The sequence below is a fragment of the Leptosomus discolor genome, chromosome 11, assembly GCF_034619465.1.
Source record: "Leptosomus discolor isolate bLepDis1 chromosome 11, bLepDis1.hap2, whole genome shotgun sequence".
NCBI lineage: Eukaryota > Metazoa > Chordata > Aves > Leptosomiformes > Leptosomidae > Leptosomus > Leptosomus discolor.
This window is the reverse complement of record NC_141401.1, coordinates 21476308-21500919: the sequence shown is the minus strand read 5'-3', so window position 1 is coordinate 21500919 and position 24612 is coordinate 21476308. Positions and strand designations below refer to the sequence as shown.

The window sequence follows — 24612 nt, the reverse complement described above, 5'->3', positions numbered from 1 at the left end:
TGACGGAAAAGGCGCGCTTGCAGCCCCAAAACAAGGGCAGGTGCGGCGCTGAGGGGGCCCCGGTGGCCGAGGGAGGCGAGCAGGTAGGAGGGCAGCGAGCCGCGCTGAGGGGCGGTGGGGCCGGGGGCGCGGGGCTCCCGCCGCCCCGTCACCCCCCGAGGGGGCCGCTGCGGCTGCAGGAGGCGCGGGGGGGGGGGGGCTTCAGAGAAGCGTCCCCGCTGTACAGGGAGTTCACCGACAACCTCGGGACTGGGGGTTTGGGCGGGGGGGAACCCCCGGGCTGCAGGGCCGGGGTGGCAGCTGCGGGGCCCGCTTGGCCCTCGGCCTCCGGCGCGGCCTCCCGGCTGAGCAGGGGGGGCTTCTGGCAGGGAGGGCTTCTGGCAGGGGGGCTCATTGGTGGGGTAGAAGGGAAGAGCAGGAGGCCCCGGCCTTGCAGCTGCCCCCGCGTCTGCTTGGCAGCTGCTGCCCGACGGCGGCTGCCCCGATCGCCCCCTCAGGCCTTCGCCTGGGGCAGCTCTGGGACCTGCCCGTTCCCCGCAGCTCCACCTGCGTTTCTTTCCTAAAAAAAAGAGAAGCGGGCGGCACGTCTGGTTTAAAAAGAAGGCCTTTAAAAATGGTAAATTGCTGAGGAAGCAGTGTCAGTGTGTTTTATCTGTTTAGCCAGAACTTAAATCTTGTATTTGACATCGGCAGGTTGGTTGCTTCTTTGTGAACGCTGTATGTTTGTCCGACACAGAGCCTGCTTGCTGAGGGGGTTCAGGAGGGCTCTTCAACCTGGCCTGCAATGCGTTGGCTAAACTAACACTTTGGTGATCTTTGATCTAAAGAAGGCCAAGTCCATCAGAAAAACGACTTAGTTTTCCTAGCTCTGTAAGTAACTAGGTTATATTAATACATAAATAGTCACTTTTTATGGTGCTAGCAAAGTGTAAAGGACATACCTAGAACTGTCAAAACCACCCAACTTTAATTTTTATCTCTCCTTAGAGATGCATGAGGTGAATTTTGGGCTTTCTGGTGGTATGACTCCTCAAACACTTTCCCTAGTGATTAGTGCTTATGAGTTTTTCATCAGGATGATACTTATGCATGTTTGGAATTAGGAATTCTGGTAGGTGTTACTGGCAAGGTGATGTTTCTGTATACTTACAGTTTTTGTTGAAAGTCTACAAAATGTTTATTGATTTCCACACATACAATGCATTGGTGGCACTAATCAGTTTCTGATAGTTGTTCTGCCTGCCTTTTCTTGGAAATCTGGTCTTATGTAGACTTGCCTTCTCAGCCCTTGTTTCTTTTCGTAGACTTACAGTACTTTTGCAACTGTTCCAAGTATTTTCCAGCCAGGGAAAAGCATGTGATACAATATGCATTTCAAATGTTGGTACGTAATTGTAGGAATAGTATTTGTGATGCTAAATGGATGCCTCAAAAGCATGGTTAAAAAGGTGGAAAAAAGAAGAGCAAGTTCCTGTGTTTCTAGTTCAGGGTTCTAATTTTACATCTAGTTAATCTCTTGCGCAAAGGAATTCTAGGTGGGGGGGAATTTGCTACAACTCACACTGTTTTATTTTTGCAGTTAATAAAATTTCTATATCTAAAATATCTAAAACCAGACTGTAAGTTTGTTTTCATCGCTATCGTTAAACACGGGAACACGTTATTTTATCACTTGACTACACATTTCCTTTTCTTTCAAAGAGAAGATTGGTGAGATACAGTAATTTTTAAGTAGCTTTTGGCATTTACAGAAACAAGTATTATGAGCAGTAATCCTTGTGTGTCTTCTTTGGGTTCTTGGTTGTTCTGTTACTGCTGAGTATCTGCTGTGCTGGCGTAATGACCGTGGATTAGTCTGGCAGTTTTCAGTATAGCCCCACACTTGCAGATCAACACCATTGCTAAGAGCAGGCTGTCACAGTCAGCAGAGGGCTAGTAAGAGTTTAATTTACAGACAGGCAAAATTGGCACTAGAGATGGAATATCAGGAATGGGAGCTCTTTTTCCCTTGGTGATGTCTCAGCTAGTAATTATAACAAGGTGCATTTAAAATGTATTAAACTTGTGATTTAAATAGTGAATCATCATATACTCTCTTCTGTATTAAGCTGTGTTGTTGTACATGGCACATGTGATCTGGTCCTGCAGATAGTTAAGTTTGTTCTTCAGTAGTTTCGAAGAGTTACTTACATGTTTCTAGCTAAGCATTTGCTGGGCTGGGCACGTCAAGTGCGCGAGGACTTGCTTTCGTTCCTCTTGTGTGGCAGATAGTACTCATGCTGGAGATACAATCATGTTTACAGAATTGACTTCAAATATGGCTGAAAAGTGGTTTAAGTACAGCACGGTTTAAGAAAGACTTATCTAAAAGGCAGCTTTTTATAGCAGAAACACATATTCACATTTTTTTTTTAATATTTATTCTATTTATACAAGTATATTCCCAGCCAATCTTCCTCGAGGAATAGCATCTGGTTATGATGTTTCTTTTCCTCAATTCTTTTTTGGTCATCTTAGTCTGAAGACTGCATCCCTGTCAGGAGGCAGGACTAACTTGAACCACATTAAACCAGCTGAGGTCATACCCTTTTATCTCCAGTGGAGGTAAAACCATAGTGAATGAGAAATCCTAGCCCCCAATTTTTTTCTTGGAACATCCTTATATTGTTTTGTTTTCATACATAATATAACAGAATTTACTTTTGATTATTGTAGTAAATAGTCTCAACATCTGTGATTTCTTTTCCAGTCTAATAAGCTTTGAAGATTAAGTCACGGCATATAGATTAAAATACGACATATAACCAGCATAATTTTTTCCTGTGATGTTTCTGCGGCTTCAAGGGGTTGAAAATACTTTGATATATGTCTATAGTTTTGCATAGTACCAGGCACTGGAATCCTTTTCAGGTACTGGCCAGCACTTTGGAGCTGACCTGACAAGTTCTTCAGTGTTTTAAACTACTGCAGAGAAGAAAAAAAACCAAAACCCAACAACAAATGTCCTTGCTTTTATGGCTCTGAAGATAATAACCAAGTATAAACCAAGGCAGTGCTGTTTTCCTGTTGCAGACCAGTCTCTGATAGCTGTTCCCTTTCTCTCTGTCTGATACTTTTGCTGTTGAGAAATGGGCAAGACTAAACTGTTAGCTGAAGGCACTTCTGGAAGACCATATGAAGGTTGGTAGGACAGGGGCAGGAAGCAGCAATGAAGATACAGGCTTACTAGGAGGAGTACGGCTTTTCTAGAAATTTGTGGTTTGTAGTGGACAAAAGGAATTGGTAGATAAATGAGCAGTGTTTTTAAAAAGGTTAAATTTGTGGGCACTTGCAAGTAGTGTTTTGAAAATCACCCTACAGTTCTGCAGTGATTCTGTGTGTAAAAGAGGTATGTGAATGACAGGACTGTAAGGCATGTACCTAGCTGCAATGTTTTATATGCAAATAAAACACTGGGTGGGTATAAGGACAACTGCTACATAAATCAAGTAGCTGATTCCAGATGAACTTGGGAGTTTGTGGTTGCAGTTAGCAGCTGGCCATCTTACTGCTTGTGTGTACTGCAGTAAGTTGGAAAGGTGATAAATGGAGGAAGGAATACATAGCAACACAGTTAAGTATTACTCAAGATTCGGGTTTTTTCCTTTCAAGTACGGTGCGCTCCATGGGTCGAAGCAATGTCTTTTGTTAGACCAGCTTAACGTTATTGGAAAGGGTAGGTGAGCTTTCAGGTACGTAAGCCCCTTTCAGAAACAGCAGAGTACAAAACAAAATTGAAAACAGTAGATCCATGATTTTTATAGTACTGCTGTAAGCACATTAACAGGCGAGGCAGCACATGTCCTTAGAAGGCGAGGAAGGTTCTCTTGCAGAAGTACTGCTGTTTTGAAAGCATCATCCCGTTTCTAATTAAGCACTTCAAAATGGCAGCGCTGTCACAGCAGCTGCTCTACAGCCATGAAAGTGAACAGCACGTGCTCTCCGAAGTCAACCAAGTTTTGCTCTGAGGGCCTGTCTCATTATGTTTGTAACTGTTGGGAATTTCATCTGGTTCTCTTAGCTGCCCAGTCAAAGAGCTGCAAGAAAAAAGGTTGCTCTGTGATCTGAAAAGGAAGACAATTCTTTCCATTAACATCCTCGGGGAGCAGGAATATTTGGACTAGACTGAACGCTGCTATTAGTGATAAGGACTAATAAAGCATTTCTATTGGGAAGGAGGAAAAGAAAAGTCGATCTGTTTCTATTCTAAAAAATGCAACTTTTCTGTGTCTCTGCCACTCTTCAAGTATAGTGTTGCATCTTGATCGTTGCTGACGGAAATTACATTCCTCCTGGAAATCCCTGCTGATAATTGCATGACTAATATGGAGTGTGATGGATTTTCAAAACTTAAGGGTATCGCTCAAAGATGGCAGTTGTGGGAGTTGCTTGTGCTGTGAAACTGCTTTATACAAAGTTTACCTGAGAGGTGGACTGCTGTTACAGTTATTGCCAACGGGTGGTGCTTTCTGAAGCTGGGTAACGTTCAGAATGGGGATCATAGCAAAAAGTACGATAGGCATTTTTGTGTCTTTTTTTTTTTTTTAAATTGCAAATGTTCATCTTAATTCCCCTCCTCCGACTTGTCTGATTTCCAACCCAAACTTCATGCATGACTGGATGTAACCCAAAGTGCAGGTATCAGGTGGGGTCCTAGGCTGCTGCTGTCATCTGTTTGCAACAGAGTGTTTCTTACCCAGCACTTTCAGATCCTGTGCACACAACAGCACGTGCTCCACTGACTTCCTCCGCTAACAATGATTCAACTTGACAGGTCTTTTCTGCTGGGGCATGAACTGTCTGGCTATACTTAGTTTTTCCATATTCTTTCTTGTATTAGAATGCTGTCAGTATAGATGTCTCTGTATAGAGATATTGTCTTCCAAGTTTGTGTCTTCAGTACTGTCTGAATTTGATTGTATTTCTTCTGAATTTGATGGCAAAACTCTCATAATTGTAGTTTGGTAAGTGTAGCCTTAAGTTGGAGTTGTTAAAGTAGTAGTTTTTTCAATGTTCTTTAGCTATGAAGTAGAAGAGCTGACTGTAAATCTTTATTTACTAGTTTTCCAGAATTTTTGGATGTAGCCCCCAATGCGCAGAGATCTTGCTGGGTGTCAGTACAAGCTGAAGAGCAGGTTTTAGAAGACCTATGAAAAGAATGTGCTGCAAAAGTGGATTCATGCTTTTGAGTAGGGTTAAAAACAAAACAAAACACAAAAAAAACCCCAAAATTTGAACTGCTAATACAGTGAAACTCAACTAGTTTTTATTCTATTAACTTTTAACTTTTAATAATAGATGTGCTTAAATTTAATTTGCTTTTTAAATAGAAGATGTCTAGAAATCCAGATTGAAAGTAACTGTAAAATGGAAGATTGTCCCAGTATGTGCAGCGGCTGGTCTGGAGCTTGGCCAGCCAGCGGGTGCCCCTCATAGAACTGACCAATGTAACCGCCAGCTCTCAGCGGAGCCGTGCGTCTGGCCTGGCGCTCTCCTTTATCCAGCTGCTGGGTTTTCACAAGCGTGTATGAGTTTTGTAGCTTTGTACCTTCTGCCCCCCTGCGAAGGACGGTTAAAGTGGCCCAACAGATTCCAATGTTGGGGGAGAAGTTACAGAAATTCCATCTCTGTGCCCCTCTGTCGAATAAGCTTTGTTTCCTTAGGAAACCAGGCTGAGAGGCATGTCCTCATTTCAGCTTTGGTGTTTGCATTGCAAATTTGGAGCTTTGCTGTCTAATCTCCAGTGTGATGTGTTGAGCCCTAGGGCATTTTTCCTCAGCCTAGCATCCTGAGGGATCAGAAGGAATGGGAGCAGTGACATTTTTCGTAACTGGGAGTCACACGGGACGTGGAATAGGGCCAGTGGCACTGAAAGACCTACTTTGGCAATGTGCTCCAGAATCACCCCCTTTGTGAGCCCACCCATTCCTCTTGCATGCTCTGAAGGAAATAAGATCAGCCTGTCAGGTTAGTTGTACTTAACTTAGGGAGTCATTGAATAAATGTGAAAGTGAAGGAGCTCAAATGTTGATGATGTTCGTGGCGTAAGAAATGGTAGAGGAGGAAAATAGGCATCACAGGTGTCTAGCTGGGTTTCATATGCTTCATTGCATGGACGATCGAACCACAAAGGACAGAAGGAATACTTTGCTGTAGCTCAGGAGAGGCATTCTTCTCTATCTGTCACACAGTGCAAATAACTAGCCTTTCAATTTTTCCTCCTGGGACCAAATTTAAAGTGTAAAAGACACTGTTGTCGGCTCATGAGGACAATGAAGGACCGCTGGCCCTGTTAAGCAGACTTACAAAAGATGTGAATGGGGCCGTCTTGTGCTGGGGAAAAACCCCATCTGTGTCCAAATTGGAGCTCTGCTGTTTTAGAAAGTGTTGCGTTTTCCTTGGCAATGACATACTGGGTCAGGTAGTGCCAAGAACAATGCGTGTCAATTAAGTGTAAGCATGAATAAAAGTATGAAAGCAGCTTTCAAAACTGTCTTAATGTTGTAGGATTGTAAAACATTGAAAATCCTTTCTAAGGAAGCTGTAGCCACATGTTCCTTTACATTGGTAGAACAGCTTCCTGTAGGGCTACTATGGTTTTTTTATTAAAAAAAAAAATACACTTTGTCATCAACCCTTCAAATATGTAGATAAAGATCGTTGATCTAAAATGAGATCTGTGACTCTTCAGCCTGAAGATAGAGACATCAGATTATTAGTGTGCTTTTACAGCTTCTTACCGAAATGCAGGGACCCTTCTGTCTGCATACATAGGAGCTCTTCGTGCAATCAATCAGGCACCCACTTCATCACAGAAGAGCTTTAGCATGTTGAGTAGCTCGTCCATCTTTAGGTTAAATATTCCTTTTTGAAGTACAGATGATGTAATTTGAATAGTGTGAATGTTGCCAAAATATCGTTTCCTACATGCAACAGGAATGCAATGCAAATTTATTAATTTCAGTCAAAATGAATAATCATGTTTGTTCTTACACTAATACATTCTATTGCTGTTTTAAACACAGAACATTTTATTCACCATTTCTTGGTGTCCTAACACCTTGTACATGGACACTCTATTTTTTCTATTTGTCTTGGTTTGAAAGACAGGTGTCTGCTGAGGAAGGCAGGAGCCTCCCTTGAAATGGAAAATGCAACCCCCTTCCCTCCAAATTATTATAATTTTGAAATTAAGGGACCTTCAGGCAAAGATATGGGGAATAGGAATAACAGTTCTTTACTAATATATATATATATATATAACCCAAGGCAGGAAAAAAAAACAACCCACTGATTTACACTGACAGAGTCAGGAATACAACCTGACACCCTGTTAGGGTGGCAGTAGCAGTCCGATAAGATGCTGGCTGCAGTCCTCCTGAAGCGATGGATGTAGTTCTGTTGAAGCAGCGATCAGGTAAAAGGGTCTGGTCTTCCTCCGAAGGTCCAGTGGTAGGTAGGTAGCTCTTGTCCTCTGGAACTCCAGTGGGGGGAAAAAACTCCTCTTGGAATCCAGTGGAAGAAGGCTGCTAGGGTGTTGGAGATCTCAGTTTTTATGTAGCATGGACTGCTTGGCTCCTCCCCCCACCCCCCCCACCCCCCCGGGCGGAGCATCTCACAATGGGATGGGGAGTCGTGAGGCAGTTCCTTGATGGGCCATGAACAGGAGATAGCCCAGGAGCGAGTTATCGATGGGTCAGGCGATAAGGCATTGTTGTGCCCATGAACAGGAGATAGTCCAGAGGGGGGAGGCAGGGAGCACCGCCCCACCTGGTCTCAACAGCTCCTGAAGATGGTAATAGAATACTTTTTGGGCACATCTTGCACTGTAACCTAGGACTCTATTATTTTCTTTCTAATATGTCAGAACTGTAATAAGACAGACAGAACCTGATTTTTGTTTTTTCTTTCCCTTTTCATTCAGATTTAGAGCAAGCACCTACGTGTTTGGCTTTCCCTCAGGATAAACTGTGCCTATGCTGGCAGTAGTAGAACGTGATGTGGAGGCAGTAAACTTGTAGTTCAACGGAACTGACAAATCAATTAGATCCATTCGTTTGGGCCAGTTTTACTAGTCTTTTCTGAGATGCTAACATGTTTCTCAAATATATGCAGATTTTATTTCAGGAAGCACTCTTTTGATGTTTTTCCTGTGAAAAAGGTGAAAGAGTTTTGTCTAAAGTTTTCCAAAGCGCTAATGTTAAGTGCCCAGTCGCTGGGAAGGTTTGCTGTCTTCAGGCAGTATGATGTTCTGCGAAAACAAAATTGGTGCTTTTAAAATGACGTTTGGTTTTTTTTTTTTTAGTGTTACCTTTTTTTTGTTCTTGAAGAGACCCCGGTAACCCTTGGAAGTTAGTCATCTAGAGCCTCTCCTGAAGGGCACTATTTTTAAGAAGCTCTTTTCTGTGTAAAACGCTACTGACCTTAAACTTTTTTTTTTTTTTAATCTTTATATCTCTTGCAATACTAAAAGAAAGCTCTGTCACCATTACTAGAAACTGCCTAAGTTGGCTTATAGTTGAAAGAACAAACCATGAAAGTTTTACTTTAATCTGTAGTATTAGTGAATATTTAGCAGAAGTGCCTTTTGGGTAGCAGGAAGGCCTCCTTGACCTACTTTCATTTTAATCACTGAAGGGATATTTCATGATTTGGTGCTGGCATAGCTCAGATGTAGCACTTCTGCTGTGAAAGCTGATCTTCTCAGTGTGGGTTGTCTTTTTCTTTTTTTTCTTGAACGGGTATTGGTGAGAGGAAAGCAGAAAAAATTCAATATAAAGGATTTTTTTTTCCTCCTTTCAGGTCTTTTTTGTTTCATCTTGAGGTATTGGCGTGCTTCTGCATTTATGGACTGCTGTGGCAGTAAGTAGCCAGCTCATTGACATGACAGCTTGTCAGTTCTGCTTTGCAGCACATCCCGTCAGCCCCTCTGATTTTTTTCGGAGTGTCTTTTTGAGAGAAGCTGACTTTCTTCCAAGGGAACAACTATAATTCTGGTTTGCAGTTGTAGGAATCCGCCTGTACCAATCAATACGTTTGTATTTTTCCTATTTACTTTTTTCTCATCTCCTCTTTTTGTATTTTGTAGGGTATTTCTCTTACTGTGAAATCATTGCTGTAGAGTGTGTGCTCTGGCTCTTCTTGGAGTTGGCCACCGTATATGCTAATCGTTCATAGGCTGTGTGGCCCAGTGGCTGCTTTTCCGCCTCTTGCATTTGTTCGAGTTTCCTCTCTGATTGCCAGTAGCGACTTGCACAGATGAGATGTGGGGATGCTCACCGGTAACATTGCTCTTGGCTGCTTGCGGGTTGGTTTTCATGCCATAGACTTGCAGGCCATCTGCGGCACACACATGTGAAAACTAGGGCTCTTGGTAAGGGCGTGGTGGGTTTTTAGTGTGTGTTGGAAAAAGCCATGAGCTGGTTGGAGTGCTGAAGAGGAGAGCTTCGACAGAACTGGGTAACTGGGGAGCGAGGAGGCAGTCGACACCGATGTTAGGCGCAGCTTTTGGCTTTGAAAACAAATGGGTTGTTCTGTAGCGTTAACTGAAACGGACTGTTGCTAGATCCTCTTTTTCTCCTGTTTCTGTCTCCAGTGGCAGATGTCTTAATTCCTGCAAGAACCATGGTCAGATAGGTAACAACCCAGCATTTTCTTCTGGGGGAAACACCCGCTACGGGACACTGGCAGCTTTTCTCAAGAGCGTGGACTGTAGGAAGGCAAATATTACGATGCTTGTGATGATGAAGAACGTCCTCTGTGTTTGACTATGCTCAAATTTCCTTCTAAATTCCTTGGCCTATATAGCCTAGATAATTTTTACAAGAAGGCCATAAATTCATGCATTCAGGTCTTTGTTCATACAACCTGTTCATAAAACTTGTTCGTAAAAGTGGTGGGAAGATTTAGTGACTAAACCATTCGGTTGTAGAGCTGTAGCTTCAAAAGTACTTTTCACAGTTTCAGGACTTTCCTGGTGTAATTTTGATCCCTTACGTAAACTCAGAAAATGTCTAAGCTCTTAGCCCCCAAAGGTTGGGGTGGCAGCGCGAGGGCTTACCTCGGGCTGGCGGCAGTGGTTCCTGTTCCAGCTGCTGCGGTACCGTCTGCAGGCGCTTCCTGCCGCCTCAGCTGTTTGTGCAGCCTTTGCTGTGGTGCTTGCAAATGCGTTTGTTTAAAAACAGAGACTTTAAGTAACCAAACAGCGGTGTCCTCCCGGTTTGTAAACTGAAGCCTTCTGTTTTGGTACTAACTCTGCAGTTCGAAATCAATGTAAATTCACCCTCAGAAAATAAGCTTTATTTCAGCTGTACCTTCCTAAAAAGTCTTACTGGTTTTGATAAAACCCTTTCCTGGGAGGGGGGAAGGGAAAATTAGTTGGTATTCCTCACACCGAGTTGGTAAGAGGAAAGTTAAGCAGCCTCTTTTCATCCTGAAATTGAAAGGGAATTATGAATTGTTTTCCCCTTAAAGATGGCAAAAATCTTACTGTGTGAAAGACTTTGAACATTTATGTAGCTAGTTGAGACTTCCAGGCAGGCAGTTTGTGTTCGGTGTGTGTAGCCACCCCTAGGGCTGTTTGCAACATGGCAGAAGAGTTGTTGCTTTGTCTGTCGACACTTCTTGTCCTGTTCTTCCTTCTGCACTCTGGAGCAGTTACAAGAAATGCTTGGGTGCTTGTGGTCTGAATATTTCTTCACAGTAAGCAAATGTGCTGGTATCAATCCAGGAAGCAGTTAAAGATTAAAAATGTTCCCGCTGGTGAAAATCTAACTCAGAATTTTTATTGCATGTGGGAGCAAAAAAGGGACTTACATATTCTTCTGAAACTGTGGTGAAATTTACAGAAGATTTGACTGAGCCAAGAATGGGCAGAGTTTTAAAAACTGTAACCTGTAAGTAACAAAACGTCAAAGAAAGGGATTTTAGTTAAATCTGGAAAAATGCTGAGGCAGGGCATGAAAAAGTGTTCCACCACAGATAGTTGTTTGCCAGCTCTTAGAACAGAACTTAGATGCTCACTGGGGGAAGTGCAGTGCAAATTGTCTTGATGCACAGGAAAGGAGGTGAGACGGTTGAGCGCTGCGACAAGTGAATTGAGGAGCTTGTGGAGTTGTCTTGATTACTGGTAGACGAAGGCATTAAGGATAGGTTAAATGTTGTAGCAGGCTATCTGCAGCACTTCTTAAACGCTAAGACTGGAGAGTATTCTTAGAAACCTTGATTTTCTTTCTAACTTCTCTGCTTTTGAAACACTGAGGAGAGAAACTGAGAGCAGAAAGGGTTGTGCAGAGCTTCTGTAAAAGCTCGCATCTGCTAAATCTTACATGGCGAGTGCGAAACTGACTTTGCCCACACCTTTCAGTCCTCTGCTGTAGCATCCGTAATGTCGAGGGTATTTGTGAGAGGGGATGAGGCCCCGTGGTGACTGCAGGCAGCTGCGTAGCTCCTCTCTGATCTGTCCAGCAGGTGCCTTGGTGCAGACACCAGGGTTGTGATGTGGCCAGACACGTAAGCCTTGCCTGTTGGGTGCCTGTGTTAACGGGCCCTGACGAATGGACTCATTGTGAAGGAAGAGCTGGTTTACATGTTAAATCAGTCACTATTTCCTTGACATTATTTGAATGTTTAAAATGTCTGCATGTGTCTCTTAGGATTGGGCAGGGGGGGCTTACAGGTTTAGCTGCAGTGGTTCAGAAAATTACTGGTAATATCTTAATGCTGGTCTTTTATTGGAGCTTGTTGCCATCAGAAGTGGTTCAGCAGAAGGGGTTGGGCATGGATCCCCACAAAGCCCTGTAGTACTGCCACCACCGCCCTCCCAAATCCTTCCAGCTCCTCTTCATGCAGTCTCACTCAGGTCTCTGTGCCAGTTTTGTTATTGGTACGTTTTTCTACCATCTGTAAAGGCATAAAATAAAACCAGGCTCAAAACTGAAATTCTCTGTGAGGTTTTGGGAGCTTTTGGTGCTTGCTGTGTTTCATGGTAGTAGATATTGTGTCTGCTGTATTGTATTTTTTGTGTGTGTGTAGTGGAACATAGTGCAACTTCCTCTCCCTGTGACAAGGAGGAGGAGGGTCAGTAGTGGACGCAAAGGCTCGGTGTTTGTTACCTGGTTTAGGGAGATCTAGTTAGCTACTTTGCTTGTTTTAGAAGGAGGAAAAGAGATCACTTGATCGGTCAGCAAGACCACATGACAAGCAGCTGAGTGTAATTAGGTGCGTAGGGTGGTTGTGTGGGGCTGGCAGCTTTGCACGATAGTGCCAATTTTAGAGCTATTCTGAACTATACTATTTTGGTTTTATTTTCTTCCTCTGCTGATACTACCTGTAGATGAGGAATGACTATTTCTGCATGACTATGGTATTCAAGAGATCTGAACTGTGTCAGCAAACTCTTCACTGAAGTACCCTTGGAAGACTACAGATCCTTTTGCAGCTGTTAGGCATAGGTATGTAAACACTTTCTCTCTTTTTATTTATTTATTGCATTGTTTTCCTTGAGCTGACAGTTGTTCTGTGCCAGCTGTAAGAGCTTTGCAAAAACATTGCTGTACTTTTGTCAAACTGCCTGAAATACTTTGATTTTAAGAGACCGTTCAGCATTGCTGCATGCTCATGTTCTAGAGCAAAAAGTAAACTTAAAGCTGGGAAGTGTGCTGCCTTGTGTAAAACATGGGCTTGGGGTTTAAATGCCAAAGCTGCAGCTCTTCGGTGTGTCTTTGGTCATTGCTTTTCACAAAGACAAACCTGGGCAAGCTTATCAGTAAGATTAAAATAGGTGACTGCAGTGACTAGTGTCTGGATTCAGTAACCATAAGATGTCCTTTCTGGTCCCAAGTCATCAGCCTACGTTTCCTTCTGTATTGTCAAACTTGTTCTACAGTTGGAAGGTGGGATCAGACCTTTGATAGTACAGTGCACTGTGCAAATAACAGTCCATAACACAGAACAAAGTAACTTAGTATTTTTAAATGTTGTCCTGCTTGAACTTTTTCCCCCCTCTATTAATTCCTGTGTTCTCATTAACATATGAAGATAATAATGTATTTAATAAAACAGTCCTTCAGAATGGTGTTTTTTTTTAACTGAGTTGCAGACCAATGTATTCGTTCCCATGTATGCTAAATATATTGATGATAAAAGGAATGAAAATGGTGTTGCACAGTCTGTTACTTTTACTTAGCAAAAGAAATTGGACTGCAAGGAGCCGTGAGAGTCATCTAGTTCACATTCCTTGTTCAATCATATAGTAGTGATTTCAGTCTTAAAATTAATTATGGTAAAGGCAAAATGGGGATGGGATGTTATTACTGTGTTTTGTATCTCTGGAAGAAAGTCAAAATGCATGTGCCCATCTGACTAGGTCATTCCTTGCCACCCCAAGCATGAATTTGTCATCGGGCATCGTTTCTAGCCCATGTGTTTGCCAGCGTTGTTCTAATCATGGACCAAACCTCCAGTTTTTGTAGACTGTAAATAACCAAGAAGGAGTTGCTCAGAGAACAGAAAACAGTATTCTCCTCCACTTCTGTGGGAAGGTCACAAGGCTTTCCCAGGGTTTTAACTGGTGTCTAGCATAGCGTATCTTTAGCTGGCTTTTGCTGGTCCTGATCATCACCCCTTGACTTGTGTTTATGAGAGAGAAGAGAAAAATTCATAAATGTAGTTAAATAAATATGTTTTCTTGCTGTTGCCTTATAGACATTCTCAGTGTGTGAAAAAGCTTATATAAAATAACTGGGAGGAAGGATTTTTGTAAACACTGGTGCTTGACTTAGTGGTTTTTTTTCTGTGCTGTGCTGGACAGATTGGTTGTCCTAGTTGCTTCGTTGTAACTTACTGCTCTATCATGCTTTTCAGTTGCTGCATTACACACGCATTGTGAATGTGTGTTGCAGAAACAATTTTTAATACATTTTAGGGTAGTGATTTCTATAGCCTCAGTTGTTTGAGGATTAAATTTTGATAATATTTGGGTTCTGTTTTATAGAGCAAAACAATATTCTAGCATGTGGTGCTGCCCCCCTTTCCCTCACCATAATATTCCCAGAGGGTTTCAGTATGTTTGCTTTTTTCCAGCATGTCTTTCATTTACAACACCATCTTAAACGAAACTCCCTTAGTAATTAAGCCTGGTAAAGACAAACTAGGAATCTAATTCAGCTGGAATTCTTTAAACATGTCGCTAAGAATGGCATCAAAGAGAAAGTGTAATTTTTTTTTGCTTTTAAAAACATTTTGAAAAAAAAAGAGACAACCAACAAAAATTCTGAAACTATACAAAATTTGAAGAAAGAACTCAAAAAACCTTAAAAGCAGTTAATGGAAAAAGCGTTGGAACATATGCTGGTGGAATGAGGGAAATAAGCTTTAGTCAAAGGGATGCACAAATAACTTTTTAAGGAGAAGTTAAGAGTAACTTTTCTTTGGTCTAAAATGTTTTACTTCATAACTTGGAAATAATGCAGCTCCTGCTTCTGAATTTTTTCTAAAAACTGTGTCATGGGGATAAAATTTCTTTACAGAAATTCAGTTTTGATGCATTATGGTGCAACCCTTGGTGTAAACAGATGCAGAACTGGGATCTTGGTGAGGTGGGAATTCTCTGGGAATGAGTGGGCTGGTATATGTTAGCACAGCTCCCCTGTAGGCACCGCGCCTGTACCGATTAGTGCTAACTGAGATTCTCTTTTTCTCACGTACTGCATTTGTTTTTACTGGAATCTCATTACTGGGTTTTTATTTCCTTCTATAGGAAATAATGTGCAGTGTTTAAAATCAAACCAAACACGGCAAACCAAAGCCAGTCTTTTAAGAGATGAAACAGCAGCACCTCCTTTAATGAGTCTTTTCAAATAGAAAAACTTGTGTTGGGCAGTACCATTGCATACTCCCAGTTTCTTGTGACTTGGTCACAGAAGCGCATAGCAGAATATATTCTTTCCTATCTACTTACCCTTTATATCCTGCTTTTCATTTCAGAGGTTTGATGCCTTTCTCAGTCATAATGTAGAACATAAAGAAATTTGAAATTGTTATATGAAGTTGATTTGCCAGTTTGCATGAGCTTTTCGGATTCTTCATAAATATGCAAAGTTTTATACTTAGTTTTGAGTCAAGAAAGCACAGTCTGAATCCACTGTAGTGTGAAAACTACATATGCATTTCCTTGGTGCAGTTTTCTACAGGGAACTTGCATTGCCTGGCTTGATTAGAGCAGTCTGACTGGCAATGTATTTTCTTTGAATGACTTTGTATATTTTTTCTGGAACTTGGGTTATAGAAGTAGTTGTTCTGTAAGCTTGTTGCTGCTACGCCATTTATTAGCAGTAACAGAATCATTCTGAATAATAATTTTAGTTGAAGACTTCTGGGGGGAGAGGTAGGGAATTGCCTGTTACTGTACGTAGTTAAGGTGAACCTTGAGGATGCTGTATGTCCGCATGAAATGTGACAAAAGAATTCTGCAGAAAGGCATCTACAGCGTGAAAAGCTGGCCACAGCTGCAGGTTTCAGCCAGGGGTGTTACTCTGCAGCCATCTTGGGGCCCTTCCTCAATCTGGGAATAACGAAAAGGAATAGTATGGGCAAACTGTGGCATCAGACTTGTGATTCTTTTTGCTTTCCTTACAGGGCTCAGGCATACCTCTGTGACAAGAAATCCTAGTTTGCTGTGCTCAGTTATCTGAGCAGTCTGTGCTGTATATCAAGGTTTAACTATAATTCGTGCTGTAATACAGGATTCTGATCAGAGCAGTAAGATAAATAGCGTTAGCAACTCAGGTTGGAAAACAGCAGGCTTTTTGAATGGAAGCTTTGTGTTACGCAGTTCGGCCTGCTTAATCAGTGCTTCTTTTGAATTATCCCTTCCCTGAGGCTCTAGAAAAGAAGCTGTGTTAGGATACGAATTGAAGCAAACATTTTGCCAAAGCGCTGTCTGAATGCTTTGGCAGAGCCTCAGTAGAAAGCCCGGACGGTGTTAGTACATGTGGCAGTTCTGGAGCTGTTCAAGTGGAAGATTCGGTGACTTGTTGAAAGTATGGGCTTATTTTTCAATTCTTGCAATAAAAAACCCCCAAACAACAGTTCTAGCTTTGCTTTGTTAGAAGAGTTTGGATGATACTTCGAGCCACAAGCGTGCTCCAACAGGACTGTCTCTTGCTGTCACAGATCGAGATTTTGGCTTTGCTGTTGCTAGTTAGTAACTTCCCGAAGAGAACTGGTCGTGGCCTGTTGAATACTGCCTGGCTTTATTTCAGGCAGAAGTGGTATTTTGTTATATAATGGACAAATTATGCCCAGAGTGTTCTCACCAAGTTATTTCTACCTTTTGCATAGCATTTATGAAACATGGAAGCATCACATGTGTTTACTATTTCCAGATACATTTACTAAAAGTCCTGCCCAATACTGGCTGAAAATCTCTCTCTCAGACTTGTAGCTATTACAGACTCTTGAAATCAAAGGCTCAGTTCTTTTTTGAGACCTCTTAAGAGCAGATTATTCAAGACTGACCCGTCTCTTAATTTCTTCGAAGCACCGTGCTCCCAGCCTGCAGTGCTCTGACTGTCCCCTCACTGCAGTGGTTGCAGCGTGGTCTGGAGCAGGCCCAGCGTGCTCGGCACCTGCAAGGATGCTTCTGCTGAATCGGAGAAGACTCACTAACAACTCAGTGTTATTCAACAAGGATTCTTTATCGCAGTGCCAGGCAGCACGGGGGATGGCTCCTTCCATGCCTGCGTGCCCAAGTGTTAGGATGCTTGCCTGATGTTTACAGCTTTTATACATATTTATTACATTTCTAAGAAAAGGTCAGGTTATTCTGATCATTTCCAGGAATTCATTAACGTAAGTTCCTCCCATAGTCTCGCCTCAGTCCGCCCAAGTTAGGCCTCCGTCGGGGGTCCGTGGTGGTCGTTGGGGATGAAGATCGGAGCCTTCCTCATGGTTGAACTTTTGAACTTGTCCTGTGGCGCATGCCCTGTACCAGCCTGGGTCTTTTCCCATTCACAGAACCAGCTCTTGCTCACTGCCCTCCCTATCTCTGCTGCTCAGGCCTTCGTGTTCCTTGAGCCCCACAGCCTGACTGGAGGATTCCACTGGCTGTCCTTCGCTTGGCGAACTTTGCTTCCTTCTTATCTCTAAAGACGAGTTGTTAGTTGGCAATGGATACGTACACACGCATAGTTCATTACAAACCGGCCTTATTCTTTATTACACTGTCAAGATTTTATGATTTTTAGAAGTTTGGGAGAAGTGAATGCTAGCTGTGAGCCTCAGTTTTATTGATCTAGGTAATATCCTTCCATCTCCATCTGTGTGTACCACTTCTCTGCTTAGCCTCTCTGCCTGTCCCTTGTATTTCAAGTCCAGACCCATTGGATTAGAGATTGCAGGAGTAGGAGGAATAGCCTTTTCTAGTTACTGGACAGGGGTTTTCTCAACCGACAGTTTCCCTTGCTTTCCCACAGATAACTATAAATTTAATTTGCTCTTTTTGCTAGATCCATTTAAGAAACCCTTCTGATTAAATATTTCCACAAATAACTTTTTATTATACCTGATGTCATGCCTGATATTCATAGATAATAGAGATTTTCTAGCTCATTAGCAATGGATATTGATGAGTTGTTCAGTCAATAACTTTGATAACCAGTAAGTGTTCTGAGAAACAGGATGTTTTCAGCGGTGGCTGGATGTGTGATCTGACACATCAGTCCTGCTCCAAAAGGCCACAGTGACTTGTGGGTAGCTGTGTCCATTTGGCAGGTGTAGATGGACTAACTTCTGATGCACTTAATCTTTGGATATTTCAATGTCATCTAAGTAATGAGAAAACTTTTGTCTTCCTGAGAAAGAAATAGCCAGAACAAAATGTACAAAATGCTATATACTGTGTCCCCCTGTTATTTATTGTTGAACTAAATCAAGTAACTTGCACCATAAATAAGGACAGATCATGGTGTTAGAGAAAGCAATAATGCTAAAGAATGGTAGCAACTACAAAAAAAAAGTAACTTTTTATTGTATTTCCAATCAAAAACCAGGGTTAGCAAGGAGCAGAGTTTACCTACTATGAAGAACAAGAGAAGCAGGTATTTCCCAATCCAAAGGATTAAATTCTGCACTGAAATTCTTCCCTGCCTCACCCCTTTGTATGCTTTCCCACATCATGTTAGATGAGTGATGCAGTTTTATAGTCCCATTTGTAGCATATTTATGTGGGTTTCACTTGTATCTAACAGTGACTAGGAGGTGTGTTCAGTTGTCTGTTGCCTGACCTGCTCCATAGAGTTTCAGTTGACCTAATCATGTTAATTTTTTTTCCAGATTGTTTCCATATAGTGCAGGACGTTCATAAGCTTGGTGGTGTGACCTTTTTGAGAATCATTATAAGTATTCCAGGTATCTGTCCTACAAAACGAGGTGGAAGGCAGCTGAGAACTTTCCTGCCCTGGAGGAGAAAAAAAAAAAAAAAAAAATTTCTTTTAAAGAAACTGCAGTTTTACAGTGTGTGCTTTAATGGGCCTAAACAAAGAACCTGGCCTGACTAATGTGTTTTGCCAGCATAGGCAGAGCCTAACATACAATTCTGTCTTTGGCATGAGGATTCACCCATGTTTTCTCTGAGATATCATTTCATTCATATTCTAATGGCACATATGAACTTGCTTCCTTTTCCAGGTTTTAGGGTTTTTACCTTTTTTTTATTCATTTTATTCAGCTTTTTCATATGTCTGCTTATTCTAGCTGTCTGCTAGAGATTTTTTGTTATTTCCGGAAAACTAGACCGTTCCTTGAAGAAATGCCAATTCTTATGATCCTGTGTGATTCGTATTACCTTGTCCTTTAAGTGGATATTTCTGAGGGCAGAAGTGAAGTGTTCTCTTTTTCCTTGCCCTTCTGGAGTTGGAAGTGTTGCTGAATGAGTGGTGGGCAAACTTCTGGATATTGCTGTCCTTCTGTGGGTCTGATCAGCTTTGTGGGTGATTTGGTGGTGTTGGTGGCTCCGGTGTTGACTGAAAAAGTTGGAAACGGGGTAAATGTATGTAAGACTGTAATTCACAATTCCTTGATTCTGTCAAGAGCAGGTACAGTGTAGTGACGTGTTACAAATGTTAACGTTAGGCTGTGGATAGAGTATAAGCTGGATCCTGACGTGGTCAAAATTGTCACATCAAGGAAGGATGCTAGGCATTGCTCTGAATTTCCTGTTTATCAGTTGGTGAAAAGGCATCATGTTAACTTGTAAGGCATTGTGGCTGAATGTATGTGTTAGAGGATCAGCTGAATGGTTGAGGAAGGACTAAGTAGTATGGAGTGGTTTAAAAAAGGAAAAAAATTATTTGCTTTATTTTTCCCAGTCTACCCTGGAGTTTGTTCACACAGTGCAGGTGTTTGCTTTACTGCTACAACTTGAAAGAAACTTCTGATGAGCGTTCAAAGAGGTGACTTGGGAGGCAAAAGCTCTCATTCCCAGGAGGGGGACAGGTCCTCTGAGACAGTTGAACTGTTTTCATCAGATACCTTTGCAAATCTTTATTTATCTGCAGTATTTTCTTACCATGAAGCATGAAAATGTTAGAAACTGCTGAGGGAATAGAGATAGTGCTGTACTTTTTGCAGAGAAGTTGAAACTGCACCGGGATCCTTCCGTGTGGATGATGTTGGAGGATCACCTGCAACATTCCTAGTTTTATTTTCCATTTTTTTCCGGTTCCATGCTGCTTCTCATTCCTTTATGTAACTAAGTGATTCTTTGAAATTCAGCCTCCTTTTCGTTGGTTTGGTTATGCTGAAACGCAGATGTAATTGCAAAACTAACAGTTTCCTTTCCTGGCTTCTCCATTCCCAGTTTGTCCTGGTTTTCTGGAAACAAAATCCAGAATCTGCTGTTTCCTTGCCCGGCCTGTTGTGCAAGGTTCTCGCCACGTCTGCAGACCTGTTGTTTCACTCGACCTGTTTTGTGCCTCCTTTCTGGGTAGGATCATGATTTTATGTCTGGCATCTCCCATTATAACACATTCTCAGAGGCCTTTGTATGCTTGTTGATTCTTCTTGCTCTGCAAAGTTCTGCAGTTCTAGCAGTGCTGACAGCTGACGAAGTGTCCTAGAGCACCTTCGGCTGAGACAGAAATGACGTCGGCATTTGGAAGCTAAAGCCTTGCAGTCTGTTTTTTTGCGTGTATTTTTGCAGACTCCTGTATGTATCCTGAGCACCCTTGGAATGACTTCAATCCTTCCAAGAAGGAGACAATCCTTAGACACGGGTCCTACGATTCCTTAGAATTCCTCTATAGCTGAAACTGAAAAGGTCATGACGATAAAATGTCAAGTAAAGCAATTGAGAGTAACCAAAAGATAAAATGTTCAGAGCAACTTAATCCCTTAGTCTCATTTGTGAGAGGTACGGGTATTTTTCTTCTCGTTATTTAAGTTACAGAAAAGTCCCAGAAGTTGCTGAAAGTGTCATTTTGGCCAAAACTAAAGCAAGCCGGGTCATACGTTTTCCTGAGAAAAAAAATAGTGCAGCTCAGAATATTTCAGTGAAGTCCTTCTTTATTAACTCTTTCCCCCCAGCATAGAAGTTACTGGAGTTTATAAGAAATTGTCATAATTTATTTATATTGCACCTGTACGTACCTGGCAGCTTTTAGCCAAAGGCACTTCTAATAAAGTTTGACTGAGCAGGAACATTGTTTACTGCTCTGTCCCTCGTTTCGACAGCGCTGGCGAGTGTCTGGCAGTGACCTGTTCTGCAAGCGCTGAGGTGCCACCGGAGCCTTAGAGCAGGGCGAGGCGGGTGCTGTGCTTCACCCACGCTGGGCAAGAACGTGGGTGTTGCTTTGCTGTAGTGTGATGGGAGTGCTGGTATGACAGCATTAGGGAACTTGTTCCTTTGAGGTCCAGATCACTTTCTCAGTGCTGCTGCTGTAACAGGTCAGGTGACATCATATAAAACAGCTTTTGAAGTTGTTTAAGTCTGTGTAGTGCCTGGGTGAGAAGCTTTTTTAGTGGGAGTTTGCTTGTGCTTGCAGAAGGATCGAGCCTGTACAAATGCATTGTTACCTCATACTTGTATTCACACACTGTCCAGCGAGAGACCTGCCGTATCTTCCTCTCCCACCTCTGTGGTGTTTGGACTCCTCTACCCGCAATGCCCATGCCAGCTCTTTAATCGTAAGCATGCAGCCTCCACACTTTTAAGAATAAAGCCATGTTTGGGGAAACCTTCATTTGCAAAGCATTTTTGGACTTTAAATAGCATTGACTTTTTCACGGTATATTTACCAATATGGCTGGATTGTATAGGAATACAGTGGAACTGTCTCAAGCAGACTCCAAGCGTTTTTGCCTGTTGCACACTGCTCCGGCTGTGGTAGATGCCGAAGGACGTGACCCCTTCACCGCGCTCTCTCCATCCCTCGAGGGCTGGATCTCCATCACAGAGGGCACATGCAGACTTCGGTTTTGCTCCTACCTCTAGGACACAGCCTAGTGAATATCTCACTATTCCAAGGGATTTGGACAACTCATTTGTCTTCAGCTGTAATATCGGCCTGAAAGCTGAGTGACATCTGCAGAAGGTGGACACTGTTAAAAATTAACTAACCCTTGAGTGTCTGCTATCCATCCACAAAAGGACAATGGGATGAAATCCTGGGGTATCTTAAAATATGAATTAATTATTGGTGTGACATCTGTGTCTTGGCAAATTCCAATTAGTGTGTCTCTTTATAGTTGCGTGGTATATCTTGCCATGATACTCACTGGCTTTACAGCTGGCCGCACTGCAGATCCGGGATGTCCTAAGTTGTACAGAGAGTCATTTCACTTGGTATGAGGGGGAAGAGTGGGTTGAGTCAAACAAATGGTTTTATTTGAGTAGTATCACACAGAATAGTGGCTTCTTTGCTCTAGGGAGGTGGTGTAGTGTGGGGATGAACCCTCCACCCCCAAAAAGCTTCTCTGTGGAATGGGTTGGTGTTGCAGGTGTGGTCTGAAGTCATGTCAGACATAATACCTTATGTTCCAGCCTTTGCCAAAGAATTATTTTTCTCTTCTTTAGAGATCTGTGATAAAGATGGTTTTCACCATGGTACCCGTGGGGCAGTGCAGTGTCCTCCAGCCTGTACAAGAGAGAAAGAAAGAAAACAGCAGTTTGCATTAAGGACTGCTGCATCCTCCTCGCATCCGAGGGAGAAGGATGTAGAGCTGTGAATGGAACTGAACGGCTGTGGTCCATATACCCCATCCCTAATACACCTTTGTATGAAGAGACTTGTTAGGAACCACGTAACTGTATTAAGGTGTGTGGGTGATGTAGCCGATACTGTAGGTCTGCTTCTGGTCAGGTCATGCAGAAATCTCTTCTGAAGTGCTGTTTGCCTCTAGGAGTAAAGGGGACACGTGAACTGTGTAATTGCTTCCCAGCCATGCTGTCAGGCAGCCCCGTCCTTAGGCCTGGAGACACGAGGCACACCTCTATCTCTGGGCACCCATCAACGTGAATGCAAACAGGTGACACGTAAGCCTCTTGGCTGTGTGCTAAAGAGGTGGTGCTAGAAAAATACTCCTACTGGAAGTACTGTCTCCAGTGTGCCCTAACGATTCCTTTAGCAGAGTTCGGGGTAAGTCGTATACTTTAATTTAAATTGATGTGCTTGAGGACTGTCTAAGAGCATGTTCTGATTTCCTGAATTTCACTCTGTGTGTGTATACATTTTTATTTGCAGCTCAGTGCTTTTTTTTTTTGGTTTGTGTTTTCATTTATTCATCTCTCTGTGCCTTCTGCCTTTTTCCTTCTCACATCCATCAGCTCTGTAGCGGCACAGGAGTTGCATGTTTTGTGCGAGGCCAGTTAAGGAAGCGTCTTCCCTGTCCCCGTGCTGCACAGGGGAAATCCTGCATGCCAAGCCCGTTTTCCTTACTTTGTACAGGGGCAACGTTGCCATAGTCTTGTTTTATCATTGGGGGCAAAAATACAAGCCTGTTGGTGCCTGTTCATGTGATGGTACCATGGACGAAGAAATCCACTGCACCAGAGTAGCACTGCTTTGCAGAGCATCTTTCTTGGCAAGCTACAATCTGGATGTGTGTGTGTATGGAGTCTCCAGAGCGTCAGCTCCATAGGCACAGCTTAAGTGATGGCTGTGGGGGTCCTGCCAGCAACGGAAGAGGCCAGTGGAGCTTTCCCAGCGCTTGCCTATAGCCCCTGTTCATCTGCTAGGCGAAGGGCAGAGCCGAGCTGAGTGGGATTTAAGGAGGCAAAAGGCAAAATCCTGGAGGGCCTGATGTGGAGCCTATGACTGTGTTCACCAGTGACTTTTTTCAGCCAAGGAGTTCTTACTCTGAGAAGCGAGATTTGGGAATGATCATTCTAAAATGAATTCTGGTTGGTTTGTTGTTTTTTTTTTTTTTTTTTTTGGTGACCTGATACAAAGCCTAATTTAAAAAAAAAAAAAAAAAAAAAAAAAAAAGGCAAAATTGGAATGAAAAAATGGGATGGGTTTTTAGTAACAGGGCCATGACTTTTAAAATCTCCACAGCAGTTTTTGCTGTGAATATGTTCTTATTTCTGTTACGTGGAGCTGGATGTGTCTGGGCAGTAGGACTGCAGGTCTCGGGAGTCGAGGGTGGAGATCGCTTTTTAAATATTTGTACAGGGAGGAGGACAAGGCTTGAAGCTGCTGTGAGAATAGCTCTCTGCCTGACTCCAAGGGTAGGTTAGCTGCGCAGGGTTTCACAAGCACCACTCCCTGGAGATATCTGAATAATAGATTAACATTAGGAGGTGCAGTGAAAGGCGTGTGTGCATTTCAAAAGCCTAAGGAGAAAGTTTCCTTCTCAAGGTGATCCTTCAGAAGGCATTTCTGTGTCCTTCCTGTGAAGAGCTCCTGGTCCTCCGTCAGTCATCTGCAATTGTATGACCAGCCATATGCAGAATTGAGGTTTACATGGTCCAAATGGTGTGGCATGTTTGCCCAAGCAGATACTCTACAGATCAGATGTGACGCTAGGAATACCTTCAGGTTTTACTTCCCCAAGGTCTAACCTTGACCTTTCTGTTTCAACCAGAGCTTTCACCCAGCTCTGCCCAGTGGAAGGGCGCAGCTGAGCTCTTGTGGCTCCAGGTAGGAGCTGTAGCGCCCATTCTTCCTCTGTAAGGTCTTGCACAGGGCACATGATAAATTAGCTTTCTAACAACATAAATCAGCAGTGATTGGGTGACACTGTCATTTTTATCCGTTATTAAAAGTACGTTCTCTATACCTGCAGCTAGCTAACAAAATACCGGCAAGACAAGGGAAGTACTTCTGTGCAGGTGGGATAATGTCGTAAATGGCATGAAGATACCTTGTCTTGGTGTAATATACTGGCCCCAAGATTTGCATTTAAGCCTTTTTAAGCAACAATTAATTTAGGGATATTGAAGCTGAAAGAACATGCACTTGAGTAGAGGGGGAAGCTGACACTGCCCTTTGAGAACGTCTGAGGGCAAAAGAAACACCCTAAACGAGATGCAAGTCTAAATCAAACCCTGTCTTCAGTAAAAACCTCCTTGTTTGC

General features: G+C 42.7%; 1 protein-coding gene across 4 annotated transcripts in view; it reads left to right on the top strand.

Annotated features, from left to right (window-relative positions):
• The window catches only part of RAB27A (RAB27A, member RAS oncogene family), a 34148-nt gene continuing 9536 nt past the window's right edge, over nucleotides 1-24612 (top strand). For 2 of the 4 annotated variants that reach the window (XM_086471401.1, XM_086471398.1), the window contains exons 1-2: nucleotides 1-83; nucleotides 12374-12491. The gene's annotated coding sequence lies outside the window, so the exon portion shown is untranslated. Of the gene's footprint in view, nucleotides 84-712; nucleotides 871-12373; nucleotides 12492-24612 lie in introns of those variants that run through there. The other 2 variants (XM_086471399.1, XM_086471400.1) reach the window with 2 other exon arrangements.